Source organism: Myotis davidii, unplaced genomic scaffold, assembly GCF_000327345.1.
Source record: "Myotis davidii unplaced genomic scaffold, ASM32734v1 scaffold392, whole genome shotgun sequence".
Classification (NCBI taxonomy): domain Eukaryota; kingdom Metazoa; phylum Chordata; class Mammalia; order Chiroptera; family Vespertilionidae; genus Myotis; species Myotis davidii.
In genome coordinates this window covers 799,675-812,386 of record NW_006284244.1, presented here as the reverse complement: position 1 = coordinate 812,386, position 12,712 = coordinate 799,675, and positions in this window count along the sequence as shown.

Here is a 12,712-nt window from a genome sequence, read left to right as displayed (position 1 = left end):
TTTTCCAAAGTGCTTATAGTATACAGATCATAGGGCCTGGGGAGGATAACACCTCTTTCTTACATACCTCTCTCTATATGTTGGCTTCTCTTAAATGCTAGACATGTTCAGATAATTAAAAAATTATCTGGAAAGTTATTTTCATGTTATACTTCTATTAGTAACATTATTACATGGCACTCATTTAAGTAAGCATCAGGTTAAACCATAAGTCTCTTAAAATTTAAATAATATTGGATGTTGTAAAACCAAAGTAACGGAAAAAATATGGTTGATCATATTTCAATTTTATTTTTTCTAATTAACCCATTTAGCAAACAGTACAGAAAAAAAGTTATCCAATTATCACAAATCACTTACTTTAAAAACTACATATATTTTTTCTTAAACCATAAGATTAAAATCTTAACAAATGATGTTTGAGCAATAGAAATCATAGTTATTTTAATGAGTCACATGTTTCTGGGATTAAGAAGAATGGAGAAAACAGAAAGACAACATTTACAAAGCATTACTTACTGATTTTTCAGTAGTTCCACCACCTAGAAACCAACACCCTGCCCTCTATCTACCCTAGATTTCTTCTCTTATCGGAAACCCTGTAATAAGGAGTAGCTCAGCCTGATTCACCAAAAAGGAAAGAGTTACAGGAATTTTTTAAAGTATTTCATAGTCCATACTGTCAATCTCCCTGCCCCAGCCTCTTTTGGACTGTCTCCAAGGAGTCATAAAACTGCATATAGCTGTGGACCTGCCTTTCTCAGGCAAGGCATAAAAAAGACTATTTTTCTTGGTCAATTCTCACAAGAGGATTTTTTAAAATTGATTTTTAGAGAGAGTGGAAGGGAGGAGGAGAGATATATAGAGAGAAATATTGATAAGAGAGACACACACCTATTGATTGGTAGCATCCTGCACATACCTGATCAGGGCCAAATGTTGAGTTTGCAACCCAGGTATGTGCCCTTGATAGGAATCAAACCTTCCTGATAGTAGAACCTTCAGTCTATAGGCCAACACTCTATCCATTGAGCCAAATTCTCTAGGGCAAGACTACTTCTTAAGACCCCCTTTTTTGCCAGCATCCCATCTTATCACAACACGTAGTTATGAATACACCCTTTCTCAATTATACTTTTATTTATGTCTTTTAGATATCCTGATAATTCTGTTGGAAGGAACCAGAACAAAAATATGTTAACAGAGCATGACATGTATAATGTACAAAACATGCAAATAATTATAGGCTATTTGTGCAGAAGATAATGTGTTTTATGTACTTCTACTTTGGATAAAGTGGAGTCAACCTACTACAGATTGGCCTTTCATCTTTATTTTGTGGCAATTTATAATAAAGCAACAGGGTATCTCAATGTATTTTATTATCTTATCTCATAATTACACTGTGCTACTTATTTTTAAATAAGCCAGAACTGAAAGCATTGCAGAAATATTTTTTTCAAGTTTTGAATAAAGCACTTTCACCCCAGCAGACACATTGTTCAAAGTAATGTGTATTAGTAATGGTTTTTAAAATGTAAGAACCATACTGTATTTTATAGTTGGATGATTCTAATATTGTTGCCATCATTACAACAGTAATCTTCTTGAATTATTGTTAAATTCTTTAGAAATATTAGATATATGAATACATTCTTCTAAGCTTTCACTTAGCTGCCAGTTTCAAAATGTCATTGTTTTAAATGGTAAAGAAGAAAAGAGACAAGGTGCTAAAAGATAGCGTTGTACCTGGGGACAAACACACCTTCTGTGTACACTTCGTCACCTATTGTACTAACTGCTATATGATTAATCCAACATGTAGATTATATATAACAAATTAAATATTTGCAGTGACTATAGTAGTCCCTTCAAAGCAAAAAAAAAGAGTCAGAGTTATGAACCCTCAATAATAGGTAACTTATTGGTTTTAAAATGAGAATTTTTGTGGCAACTAAAGTCACAACTGAACTTAAAACAACTTAATGGCCAATAGAAGCTCTTCCCTATCTCACTCCCCTACAGTTATTTTGTTTCATCCCAGATATTGGGGATAGTAGGATGACTGCATATGGACATGCCACATCATCCTTCAATATATTCAATGGCTTCTAATTTTATGTCTTACGGGCTTGGTCTTTTTCTTACATAGATTACAGATTCAAAGTAATTTAAATGCTTCAGACATGAAAATGGTTTTAGTCATTCCGCAGAGGGAAATAAGTACTAAATAATATTCCTTCTTAAAATCACAGGGTTACATAGAACTTGTCTGCTAATAACAATGAAGGAACAGATGGGTCAGCCTCTCTCTCAAATATGCTTCATTTCTCTACTGAAAGATACAGGAGAGCAACTTTATGATCTAGTTTTATTTCCTTTCATTTTCTTAATTCTTTCTGTATATTTATAAAGTATCCCAAAGAAAGTTTATGCAGTTTAAAATTTGATGTAGAAACTACTTTCAGAAGAGGTGTAGTGAACTTCGTAGTGTGGTAAGTGGTCTATTGTATTTTTCTCTGCCCCAGCCCTGGAATTAACCACTTCTCCAAGGGGCCCTGATTCTCTTAAAGAATGATATTTAAAAGCCAAGATCTGAATGCTAGGTATGTTCATTGTTACAGGGGAATTAGTGCTTATATGCTCCTTCAGATGACAAAGCAAAGAAATATGTGTATATACTAACCCATATATCTATACGCATATATTCTTTATTTTTGTACATATGCATGTATTTACCATTCTCTCTCTCTCTCTCTCTCTCTCTTTCTCTCTCTCTCTCTCTCTCTCTCTCCTATCTTCATATTGATACCTTCAGTATAATCCAGTACCAGAATTTTAGCCTTCTGATTATTTATAACTTCTCACACAGTAAATACCATGACTAGAAAAATCTAAAATCTATGTGCTTATTTGCTTAACCTAGCATATATGTAGATTAAAACCTGTTAAATCATAGCTTTGTGAGAACAGTTTGCCAACAAGAAAACACTAGGTGTTTTGTTTTTGTTTTTCATCTTTTAGCTTTACAGTATTCAGAGACTATTTTCCCAAATTACTTAGGGCATGCCCCTTTTCCCAACCCACTTTACCATAGTTATGCGATTCAGTTGTAATTTAGACAAACTGGTTTGCTACAATCTCCATTCTCTGCTGGGTTCTCCCTACATCATAGCTGATTTTGTTAATTTAAAATTAAAAGTTGTAAAATATGCTCTTTGTGGTATACAGTTGTATCAGTTTTGAGTGTTGTATCTAATACCACATTTCTAGGTTTATTGCCTTTCATTTTCCTAATTCCCTTCATATATTTGTAAAAGTATTCAAAAGAAAATGTATGCAATCTAGAATTTGATGTGGAAACTAATTTTAGAATAGGTGCAGCGAACTTTGTAGGGAATTTTCCATCATCCAAATATTCTTCCATACTTACCGTTTTTATACCAACCCTCAAACCCTGGCAAATATTGATCGTTTTTCCACTCCTATAGTTCCACCTTTTCCAGATTGTCATATAAATGGAGTCACAGGTGATAAAACCTTTTGGATGTGGCTCCTTTTACTAAGTAGTATGCATACAAAATTTATCCAACTTGTTGAATGAATCAATAGTTCTTTTTATTGCTGAATAAGTAGTCTTTTGAATGGATGCACCACAATTTGTTTGCCCATTTAGTTTGAAAGACATCTGGGTTGTTTGTAACTTTTAACAAATACAAATAATTTTCTGTGAACACTCAAGTGAAGGTTTCTGAGTAACAACAAGTTCCCATTTTTTTCTGAATAAATATCTAGGAGTGGGATTGCCAGTGTCTGTTTAGCTTTATAGGTTACTGCCAAGCTGTTTTTTGTGTGTTTTTTCAGTGTTTGTATACAATTGTGCAATGTATTGCAATAGTATTTCACTGTAGTTTTATTTTTCATTTCTTTATACATAATGATACTGACAGCTTTTCATATGCTTATTTACCATACATTAGTTGGGAATGTGTTTGTCTAAAATACTTACCTAATTTTTTAATCAGGTATGTTTTTTTTGTTTTTGTTTCTTTTTGTCCTTTATATATTTTGGATAACTGGTCTTTATGAGAAATGTGATTTACAATTTTTCGCACTAATTCAATAACTTGTCTTTTAACTGTTTTACACAGAACAAAATTTTCAGTTTTGACAAAGTCTACTTCATCTATTTTTTCTTTATAGATCATATTTTTGTTGCCATTAAAAAGCTCTTTGAGTCAGAACCGGTTTGGCTCAGTGGATAGAGCATCAGCCTGCAGACTCAAGGGTCCCGGGTTCGATTCTGCTCAAGGGCATGTACCTTGGTTGCGGGCACATCCCCAGTGGGGGGCGTGCAGGAGGCAGCTGGTTGATGTTTCTCTCTCATTGATGTTTCTGGCTCTCTATTCCTCTCCCTTCCTCTCTGTAAAAAATCAATAAAATATATTTAAAAAAGTAAAATAAAATAAAATAAAATAAAAAGCTCTTTGATTACCCCAAAGTCATGCAGATTTTCTCCTATATTTCCTTCCAGATATATTATACACTTAAATTTTTATAAAGCTCTATGATCAATTTGGGATTAAATTTTACATAAGGTATAAGGTATAGTTCATGTTTCATTTTTTCATAAGAATATACAGATTTATAGCACCACTTCTTGGATTTCTCTAATACATTTCTTTTACTACTTCATAAAAAAACTATTTGGATTTATGTAGATCTATTCCTAGATTACCTATTATGTTCCAGTGGTCTGTTTTCCTGGAATGTTAGCCAACTTCACACTCTCATTATTACTTTGGCTTCATAATAATTCTAAATACCGGTTAGCATTATTTCTATTTGTTTTCAGCTTTTCTAGGTCCTCTGCATTTCCATGGGTATTTTAGAATCAAATTGTCCAAAGCTACACAAAATGATGCCGCTTTCCTGCAATGGAAATGGCATATGTCTCCATTTGGTTAGGCCTTCTTTCATTATGTTAGTGCTATTTTATTTCTTGTGCTCCAATATCTGCCTTTTCTTTCTTTCGATTTCCTCATTGCCCATGGTTTTCAGTAGGATGTTGATAAAAGATATCCTTGCTTTGTTCCCAGTATGGGATGGGCAGTGATGGGGGAAGAGGGATGAAGAAGCATTCGATATTTCAGCATTAAGTGTAATGTTGTACAGTTAAGTATAGCTGCAAAGCTCTTGTAGATGTCTTTACTCAGATTTTAAAAGTTGCCTTCTCATTGAGCTTTCCTGAATTTTAACATAAATGGTTGCTATATCTGACAAGTGTTTTTTCTGTACCATATTTTTATGAACATGAATTTTTTAAAAATGTATTAATATGATGAAATAAATTGATTGGTTTTTGAATATAAAATCAGCCTTGCATTCTTGGGATAAACCTCACTGGGTCATGCTGCACTACTGTTTCCATATGTGCTGTATTGGATTTTTGCCGTAAACCAATTCCAGCATGTCATAATTTCAAGATTTTCATCAAAAGGTTGATGAAACTTGGGGACTCAACAGGGTTGAGTCACACATGTAGTCACCTGTTGGGAATGGCTAAAGGCATTTCCCCAAACCTGAATAGGAAACTGATTGTGGCTGCCAGACAGTTAAAGGGCATCTTAATCTACATGTTATTGCCTCCTACTGGCCAAACCCCTGAACAGCCGCAGGCTATTCCCCAAACTGACAATGCCTCTGTACCCTTTGAAACCTTACCCTTTGAAGTGTATTATCTCCACCTTGCCTTAGGACAAATTGTGTTAATAAAAGCAAGGGTCCTAGACAAGGAGGTACTCTTCAGTTCCTTTAGCTGAAGACCCCCCAGGCCTTTCAAAATTATATCTCGTCTCCGGACTCTTTATTAGTCCCTGGATTTCTATGTCATCTATGCACAGCACCTTTTCCAGATTCCTGAACCCTTCTTGATGCTGGGACAAGAACCCTAGCAGATTTTCTTATATTAGGTTGAGCATTTTTGTATCCATGTTCTTAGGGATTATTATTTTGTAATTTTATTGTCTTGTAATGTTGGTATTGTTCTAGTATTAGTCTAACGTTGGCTCCATCAAAAAAGTTAGAAAGGGTTCATTTCTATTTTCTAGAAACCAGTCTATAAATCAGTTATTATTTATTCCTTGAATGTTTGGTAGAAATTCCCAGTGAAACTATATAACCAAAGTTCTCTTTGCTGACATATTTCTAACTAGAAATCCAATTTTCTCAATAAATATCAGCTTGTTCATGTTACTTGTTCTCTGAGTGAGTTTTGATAGTTTTTGTCTGTCAAGGAATTTAAATAGTCATATTCATGGGCATAAAATTGTCCATAGCACATCTTTTGGTAGTGATGTCCTCAGCTACTTTCAAACTTATAGTTTGTATCTTCTCTGTTTTTCTTTGTCAGTATGGCTAGAGTTTCACCTTATTGTTGTTCAAAGAATAAGCTTATGATTTTATTTTATTTATTCTATTTCTCTCTTCTTAATTTTATTAATTTCTACTATTATCTTCATTACTTTCTACCTACTGCTTGCTTAAAGTGTAATTTTCTAATTTATTATGATAAAAGCTTAAACTTTTTAAAATATATTTTTATTGATTTCAGAAAGAAAGGGAGAGGGAGAGAGAAATAGACACATCAATGATGAGAGAAAATCACTAATTGTCTGCCTCCTGCACGCCCCACACTGGGGATTGAGCAAGCAACCTGGGCATGTGCCCTGACAGGGAATCAAACCATGACCTCCTGGTTCATAGGTCGATGCTAAATCACTGAGCCATGCCGGCTGAGCAAAAGCTTAATTTTTTTTTTTTTTTTTAGAACTTTCTCTGGTTCTAACGTATCTATTTAATGCTATAATTTTTTCTTTAAGCACTGAAAGAAACTGAGTATTGTAGACACCAAACTCGCTTGAGGATTGTTTGGGTTTCTCCTGTTTGGGTTTAATCAAAAAAGTCTATATAGCCTTGAAAGCTATTAAGATCAGTGATTAACTTTGTAAAGCTGCACAGTATAAGCAATTTTAGATCAATAATATTTTAAAGCATTTATTATGAATTTCTAAGATACAGTATATGAGAAATGCAAAAATATAAATATCTATGTGGATACCTAAAAGGCTTAAAGTTTTAATTTTATAACTCAGTTAAGTTAGCACTTCTAATTTTATATCAATGATTCTTGAAAAAAATGATAGTGGCCCATGGAACTCTCATAAGAACAATCAAAATGTAAGTGGGATTACAGATTGAATCTACTGATGATAATGAGGAAGAGGAGAAAGGGATTAATGATAACTATAGCCATTGAAATACACATTGCATTAATTGTCATAATAACTAAAGTGTAAAAAGGATCTATGATTGTAACGCCACGAAGTGTAAATAAGGAGAGTTTAAGTAACTTGATACATTGTCCCGCAAGGAATAAAGATGACTTGAAACTAAGCCAACCTAACCAGAGTGATATATATAAAAGGTTCATCAAAAAGGGAAATGGAGAGAAGGTCCTAAATTTAACCAGCTATCCTTTATTTTTTAGTGTACAGAAAAGTTAATTACTAGCTGTTTCCTAGTCACATGCAACATATTTGTTCCAAACTGTCACAGCCTTTGCAGATGTATGTTTCTTTTCATGTCTCTCCTCTAATCAGGAACATGGTAAACCAGAGAGAATAAAGATGCCTTAAATACAGAGATGGAAGGATTTAGATCAGAGGTAAAAAGCATTCACAATTCCCTACAGATCCTAGGAATAGTTAACATTCTATGTTAGGACAGGGACCTCTTAACTTTTTCCAAGGTTTCCTCAAAAGATCAAAATATACTATAAAGTCATCACCATGTCAGTATTCCTTTCACATGGACCCCATTGGCAATGGTATAAGCAAACCAATCAAAAAGAGAAATTATAGATTTACTTCATTACAAATCAAACATGGACTTCGGCTTTAATGTAAAATAAATTGGAAACAAAATTGCAGGTCTCCTTCTCACTGTGTCATCACAAGGCAGAGAGAGACCCAGCTCTTCTTATAAGAATATTAATCCCATCCTGGGACCCTACCCTCATGACCTCACCTAAATTTAATTACCTTCCGAAAACTATCAGGGCTTACGCCTCATAGAAATTTGGGGGGACCCAAACATTCAGTCTATAAGAGATCTCATGGCTTGTGTATTACGCTCAGGTAATTGCATATTCATAAATAAATTCACTCAGCAAAATTTACACAAATTAAAAATGGCTACATTTGTGCAAAGTAAAAATTCAGACCCTTTCCTCTTAATAAAAGCTTCTCTCCCACACCTGCTCCTGCCAGCTTCAGGTCAGCAACCTTAATTAGTAAAGATGGCAAGAATGACTTTTTGATCCTTCTTTGGGTCAGTCCCTCACGCCTGAGGGCAGTCACTCGGAGGCTTCCAAACGCTCAGGAAGGTCTTTTGTTGCATTTAGTCTCACAGCACTGATGCTCTCTGGCCATGGAAGATGTTTCTTTGAGATCGGTGTAGGTTTTTAAAAGACCTCTCACTGCCAGTAATCTTTCTCCTGAAGTTTATCTCCGTCTGCTCTCAGAGTTCCTGTTACTCCTCCCTCTCACTGCCAGTAATCTTTCTCCTGAAGTTGTCTGCTCTCAGAGTTCCTGTTACTCCCCCTGAAGGAAGATTTGGGGCCAGATCCCTTCAAAAATGACATGACTAACTCTTCCTACTTACAGCTGACAATTGGTCCATGGCAAACACTCACACGTCCTATTTCCAACAAACTCTGGAAGTGTAATAAATTCTTAGAGTTCAGTCATTGGGAAGTGGAGCCACCCTCCTCACTCAAAGCAGTAAGTTCCATGCAATCTCAGCGTTAGCCTTTTCCCAACGTGAGTCCACTGTGTTTCCCAAACAATTGAGTATTCTTTTTAAAAATAAAAATAACAAGATTGGATTTCCCTTCTGGGTGGCTGACTTTCCTGGTACTATTGTGTGGTTTGGCAAATGGCTGACAGACTACTATGAAGATTATTAATAAAAGAGGGGAGGCACCTTCCCATATAGCTTGGCAAGAATCAATAGTTTCTGAATTATTTTTTCTTCCTTAACATTTGTTAACTTCTGAAATATATATTACACAGTGAGATCACATCAATTGCTATTTATCAGAACACTGATCAACTTTTACAAGTAAAAGCATAACAATATTAAATTCAATATCTTTATAAAACTGGGTACTCTTGAGAGATTTAAAAATTACCTAAAAATACTTGAAACATTTTAAAGGATGTCAGCTATTTGTAAAGTTAACTACAATATCTTATTTATTCCTTTGATCATGCCATCAAAGCATTTCATTAAAGAAGTAGACAGCTGTGAACCAATTGATATAAAACAAATCAATATATAATGTATTCCTCTGTCTCCTTCATTGCCAGGGAAAATTATGGCTAAATATACAACTAATGTCTGTCAAGAAAACTTCTAATAGTGAATGCCTTCCACCTTCACTATGATACCATATTGTTTTCTTCAATTTTTTTTTGAGATTTATACATATTCACTCACCGAATATAATAAAAATAATATGCAGACATTTGCTTAAAACAGTTTAAGACAAAAATTACCCTGAACAAATTTTAGTTTGGATAAAATTTCCTTTCACATAGAAATATAGGTCCTGGCCAGGTAGTCTAGTTGGTTGGAGATATGCCAAGGTTGTTGGTTCGATCCTGGGTCAAGGCACATACAAGAATCAACCAATACATGCATAGATATGTAGGAAAACAGATCTCTCTCTCTCTCTCTCTCTCTTTCTCTCTCTCTCTCTCATTTCCTTCCTTCCTCTCTATCTCTAAAATCAATAAATAAAAATGTTAAGTAATACAGAAATAAATAATTTATTTACTATAGACATACAATTTATTTATGGATTATCCAGTCAAGATTTTATTGAGCTTCAAACTGGCTTTTCTTTAAAATCATATTCTCTTGCTTTAAGTTAGTATTAACTCAGGGGGGCGGGGGGGAGTAAAAGCAGCTAGAACCAAGCATTGTTATAAAGGTAAAATCTATTGGGAACAGAGCATCATGACATTTTCCATAAAAGTCTTTTGGTGCCTAAAAGGAAGTGTAATGGTAGGCAAAAAGAGACCATTTTTCTTCCATTAACATCTCAAGAACACACAGTTCACTAGATAATTTTCATTGATTTCTTTTATTAAAAGCTAAAGAAGTTTTAATCACCAGGAGGAGGCTATTTCTATTTGTAAAATAGACTACTGTGCTTTGAGAGTGCTGGCTACTTCCCTTCCTAAAAATATCAAATTAAAGGAAAGCTGCTGAGATTTTAGAATCATCATCTAAGACCTGCGACATCAATCTGTAGAAATTGTTCTAATAAATCCAGACTCATAGATGCAGAAAACAGACGGACAACTGTCAGAGGGGAGGGGAATAGGGTGGTGGTGAGTGAAAAAAGTGAAGGGATTAAGAAAAAACAAAACAAAACACTCATAGACAAAGACACCAGTCAGGTGGTGATTATAAGAGGAAAGAGAGGTGGGGGGAGGTATAAGAGGGTAAAGTGGGGGGAGATAAATGGTGATGGAAGGAGACTTGGCTTATGATAGTGAACACACAATACAATATACAGATGAGTTATTATGGAATTGTATGCTTGAACCTGTGTACTTTTATTAACCAATGCCACCCCAATATCTTATATAATAAAAGCCTAATATGCAAATTGTCCCCTCAACCAGGAGTTCGACCAGGAGTTCAACTGGACGTTTGACCAAGGGACAGGGCTGGCTGGCCATCCCTGATCGCCCCACCCCACAATCAGGGATGGAGCTGGCCAACCACCCATGGCCCCTCCCCCTGACCAGCCAGCCCCAAATGGCCCTGATTGGGGCAAGCTAGCCAGACCCCACCTGTTCACAAATTCATGCACCGGTCCTCTAGTAGTAAAAAAAAATTATTTTAAAATAAATAAATAAATAAATATTAATGTTGAGTGAAATGTAAGTCAGTCCCAAAAGTTGGCATACTGAAGGATTCCATCTACATAAAATGGGAAAACAGGATAACTTAATGTCAGAGACAGAATAGTCGTTGCCTGAATATGAGAATGGCATGGGAATTGACTGGGAATGGGCACAAGAAAAGACTGTAAGGTCCTAGAATGTTCTATATCTTAATCATAGTGACAGTTACATGGGAATATACATATGCCCTAAATACCAGAGCTATAGTCATATATTTGTGTATTTGCTATATATAAATTATACTTCAGTAAAGCACTATTATCTAAATTTTAAAAATCCATGAATTGCAGTTCTTCACACATTAAATGTCAGCATAACCCCTATCTTCAGTGTGAAATTCAGGACTGCATGTGTTCCTTGAGTGTGATCAATCACTTAGACCCTGTATTGAATTTGCTTCTCATTTAACCTTTAAAAAATGTGATTCTATCTTATCCCACTTGAGATTACATTATAAGCATTAGGATTGTTTAACTGTTTATAAGAGACATAAAAATATATGAAAGTAGAGTTAATTTTTGAAAAATAAGAATATAACAGTAAAAGAGAAAAGGACTGAGAGATGTGCTGGGAAAGCACTGGATTCAAAGTCAGAGCACTAGTATTCTGGACTGCCAACTGGTAAGCCAATGGCCTTGTATAAATATTGAGTCATCATTTTGATATGCAATATAGAAATAAGAACACTTGCCTTGCCTGACACAGCCTTGCTGATAACTTCAAATTAAATAAGGAACATAAAAGTGTTTAATTGCAAAGTAGCTATACAAATAGTAAGCAGTACAGTGCCTCCTTCACCTCTAGAACAGGTGAACACATTATTTTATATGGGACAAGGATATAGTCATTAGATTTAAATGCTATTTCAGGTTTGTAAATAATATATCATTGATGAAAACAGAAATAGTGTTATGACACCTTATTATTAGCTAGACCATTCACAAGGAAAGTTGAGTAGAATTTTTGGCAGGCATAAGCCACATGGTCCCCAGGTTTCTTATCGCAGTCTTGTTCCACTAGCTAAGACTAAGCTCCTGGTGAACAGGAACTGAGTCGCCTGTTTGCAGTTCTGCTATTGAATAAGGGTTGGGGACCTTTGTAAAGCTATAAAAAAAAATGTGTGTGCGGAGGGGTGGGCACACAGTCAGCCTTATCAGCCTATACTGAACAACTGAGCTTCAAAAAAAGATTAAATAAAAACAGAAGTTCCTCTCTTTCAGCTGAAATGATTATGCAGAGCATCATGTGATGATCAGTCACACAGTGGGCACAGACACAGGTTACTTGTTTGGGGAGGACACTATTGCAACACTGAAGGTTCTTCTTATTCACTTTGATTTATGCTGTGCTATCAGGCCCCCGCAAATCCTTGAGACCAACCTGAGGGTGAAGTGATTGTATTGTGTTTGCTCTCTCAGAGCAGAAGGTACTGCATGATGGTACCAGTGTTCTGTCTTTTCTAATAAGTCATAGTAAGAAATGGGGGGGGAGTTGTTGCCTACATTATTCAAAATCTAGTGGGCATTTCACCCAGAGGAAGGTGTTAAACCTTTTAGAATAGGATTTCTCAATGAGAACTATTTCATGATGTGAACGGAGATTTTTAGAGATTTAATCTAAAGGAAATAATCTCTAAACATAATTCTAAACATATTTTTAAAAGATGTAAT